The following is a 4,347-nucleotide window of genomic DNA, read 5'->3' as shown; positions in this document are numbered from 1 at the left end:
ACCGATAACACGCATATCTCACTGTAATTCCTTTGAGAGACGACCTGAGATCTAATACTCTTGGTGTTTTTATTGGTTTGTATTTGTGACAAACAAAATTAAACTATGACTAAGGGTCATTTGTCAGTTTGGACTATGCTTACAACGGAATTCTTTTATTCAGAAAATTTTGAACCGACATTTGGCCTATGTTATGAGACTTTATTGGTAGAGGATTGGGGGGAGTTGCTACCTTGAGGATGTAAAGTCCTTCATGTAGCTCATCCTTCCCAATCATCTTCGATGTCTTGATGTCCTGAATTGTGAAATCAAGTGAGCTTAGAGTGATGTGAAGTGAGGTGATATTTGCACTGATAAGTATTAAGCCTATGAAGTTTGCTTTAAATGTTGCATTATTTGGGAGAGAAACAGAGTAATTTTATGAAGAGTGAATTGAATGAAACAGACACAAGTCACATGCAATATGGATTGTGGCCCTACTATCCAAAACCCAATCATGTTTAGATAACTTTGACCTTGTGAGTGAAGTATTTAGGATTATACCTACTGGTGTGTTGACTTGTGTTGCTGCATTTGAGGGAATTTTTTGAATATTCTGATTATTAAGTAGGTGCATGAGCTGCTGCATCTGAGTTGTACTCAATGTGAAAGCTGAATTTGAAGGTTGCTATTTTTGTTGCTTTAATTGGCTCTCTAGCGATTATATTGTGTGCTGATTGCTTTGCGACGTAGCTTTGTGATCCTCTTCCTCTACCGTACCTTAGCGGAAATCCATGGATCTTGAAGCATTTATCCACTATTTGTCCAAGAATGCCACAATAAGAACAAAGCGGGCGATCTTTCTTGGGAAAACCTCTACCTCTGTCATGTGGTGAAGGAGTGTTAGAGTTTCTTGCCAAGAAAGCAACCAGAGATGAGGAATAAGGTGCTCCAATTGCACAATGCTTCTCTTCTTGCACAACTAGGGACATGACTTTTTTTAATTGCCGGAAGAGGTTTCATTAACAAGATTTGACCATGGACTTGAGCATACAAATCGTCTAATCCCATTAGAAAATAATGAACATATTCAACTTGGAAAAATTCTTGTAGAGGCCTCGCATCACCACAATTGCATTGAATTGGATGGTGAAAGTTCAATTCTTCCCAAAGAACCTTAATCTTTGTGAAATATTGTGAAACAGACATAGTTCCTTGATGTAAATTCACCAACTCACGTTTAATCTAAAAAATTCTTGGACCATGACCATGCTAGAATCGTTCTTTAAGGTCATTCCATAACTCCTTAGTGGAATCAGTGTATACAAGAGAAGTTGTTTTTTCTTTGGAAACTGAATTAAGGATCTAGGTACTTACGACATCATTCACACATTGCCAATTTTTAAATTGCTCTACATCAAGCTCAGGATCTGAACGAGGAACTGCACCAGTGATGAACCCTAATTTGCGCTTGATATTGAGAGCTTTCTTCATGACTCTGCTCCAAGAATTGTAATTTTTCTCTGTAAGTTGTTGCATTACCAGGATAAGACCTAATTGATTTGCAAAGGAGAGAAAATACGAATCTGTCATTATAAAAATAAACTGTGATTTCTTGATTGATTAACCTCTCACACTCGATCTTATGATAGGAGCTTTCTCTTTTTTTCTTGAGAGAAAAAAAGAGGAGAAATAGCTCTCATCAACTCTATTGGATGAGTTAAAATGTGAGGAGCAAAAAGAGTAGAGAAAAGGAATGAAGAAGAAGAGTGCAAAAAAATATGAGGGATTCATCGAGGGGATGAGGAGTTGAATGCGAAAGATGTCATCGCTTTGATACCATATTCAGTAGTTGGAATGAGCCAAAATTGATTGATTATTATTTCCACTTATTACACTGTATGGTGAGAATATATACATGAGGTGTGTGGGGTTATATATGGAAACTAACTAATTGTAATGGACTGAAAAACTAATCCTAACTCATAAATATCTAATAGAGAGGGGGAAAGAGATAACTAGAGAGGACATAAAGGAGGCATGTTGTCCTCGCTGTCGCACGCTATTTTGGGTCTGCATCCCCCTGTTCTAATATGTCTCTACAGTGTTGCTACTGCAGTTGTTGTGCCCCTATTCATTGGAAAACGCGTTGGAGCTTTTAAACTTACTGGTACCACTGCTCTTGCGTTAGTTCTGGCCCGAATTCTTCTATCCTTCAATCTATTCTGTTTCCATTTTAACTCTGCCTCTAATAATCATTTTCTATTTTTCTTTCGTTTTGTTTTACTTCACTATGAGAGGCGTTCGATTGGGTGCGAGAATGTTTTGATTTGTTGGTGGAGTGTTTTTGATTGGTTGATGATGTTTGAATATGAGATTGTTTTGCTTTGTTGCTGTTGTTGTTTTGCTTCATCTCTTCTTTGGAGAGTGTACAAACATAGCAGATCTATAAAAAGAATGAGAGAAAGTGTGTTTCTGTAAAAGGATATTTTTGTCCAAAATTTAGAGGAAGGACGACTTTAAAATCAAATTAAACCTTATGGACGAATTTGAATGCAAAAAAGCTTTGGGAAAAAATTTGACTTTAAGATTAAATCATAAAGACCAAAATCGTACTTAACCTTTATTTTTATCAGCGTTAGATTCAAGTTAAAACTTTACAAAAATAAGTAATCGTTAAATAGTTATGTTTTGTTGATAAAAAAGCATTGTTATCAAACCCGGCTTGACTCGGCTGGTTCGATCCGAAACCCGGTCATATGGCCGGGTCGAGCCACTCATTGAACCGGCTATATAGTAGACCCAGTGGAACCCGGTTTAACCTAACAGATTTTAATGAAACCCGGTGACCCAGCCGGTTAATTTAACCTGGTCTGGGTCGTGTTAATTTTTTTTAATACTGAAACAACATCGTTTCAGCCTTTCAAGTTTCCCCTCCCCTTTGAATGAACCCTAAGTCACTGATGGTAATCACTAATGCCACATGTTCCATTGCCCCTAATATGACTGTAACGGTAGAACCCCCCAACCCCCAGCCAACCTCGTCTCTCTACTCTCTTGAGCTCGGCACTTGACAGTCCCTCACCCTCACCCTCACCCTCACCCTCACCTTCATCTTGTCACTCCGTCGTCTCTCCCCTCACCTCGTTAGTCGTCACTCTTAGCCATTCACGGCCTCACCTCGTCGCTCTCTCAGTCTCTCACCTCGTCCCCTCACCTCGGTCGTCGTCGCAGTCCTGTGCCCATGCGTTCACTTCGTTAGCGGCAGGAGCAGACAGATCCAATCAAGCAGCTTCTGCTCCATCGGGTGGTGGTGGTCGTCGTCTTCTTGTGTCACGGTCTGGGAACCAGTCAACCAGGTGAACTTCCTTCACTAGAAATCTAGAATTGTTGTTGAATTTGGTGGTTGTTGCTGTTGTATTTGATTTTGAGTTGTTGAACACTTGAACCTGAGTATATTTTAGTTAGTATTGTTATTGAATCTGGTGGTTATAAGGTTATTGCTATTGTATTTGGTATTTTAAAGTTATTGTTATTTAGTATTTCACTAGAATTGTTGAACCAAATTTTTTTGTTGCTGAATAGTGGATAACAGAGTTGAATACTTGAATTGTTAAATTTGTTGTTGATTATCATCAGTGAACTTTGGTGGTGGTTGTTATGTTGCTTAAAAACTGACTTAGGTAAATCTTCTGTTGCTGAAATTCTGAAAATATTTTGTTTCTTTTATTAGAATTTTAAAAATGTCTTCATCTCAAACACTATCAGAAGTACCACCATCTCAAGAACAAGCATTATCAGCAACTCCTACCCCTAATCTTACCACTAAAAGAGTTTATAATAATAGAAAAAAAAAGAAAAGCTTAAGAAAATTATGTAGAAAGTTATGGAGCATGTGATGAAGTTGAAAGACAATTTGATAGAATGGAAGATCTTGAAGCACGACAACAACAACAACAACAACAACAACAACAACAATAGCATTCAAGGACAAGGTTGCCACCACCTGCAACTAGGAAAGGGAAAAAAGTTACTGGAATAGAGACTATTTTTTTTCCATCTTCAACAACACCTGGAGCCTAACCAACTATAAAAAGTGTATTGCAAAGTAAAGAAATTGTGGAAAATGTGACATTTCCATTGCAAGATTGATGATTGATGCTTCTGTGCCTTTTAATACAGTTAATTCAACATATTACCAACCAATGATTGATGTTATTACAAACATGGGTGCAGGGTATAAAAGTCCAAACTTTGGTAGAGTTTGTGGGTATTTGTTGAGCAAGTTGGTGGAGGATGTGAAAAAGATGATTGAACGTTATTATGAAATTTGGAAGCAAACTGATGTACTATCATGAACGATGGATG

Source organism: Arachis hypogaea, chromosome 19, assembly GCF_003086295.3.
Source record: "Arachis hypogaea cultivar Tifrunner chromosome 19, arahy.Tifrunner.gnm2.J5K5, whole genome shotgun sequence".
NCBI classification, from domain to species: domain Eukaryota; kingdom Viridiplantae; phylum Streptophyta; class Magnoliopsida; order Fabales; family Fabaceae; genus Arachis; species Arachis hypogaea.
This window is presented reverse-complemented; position numbering follows the sequence as displayed.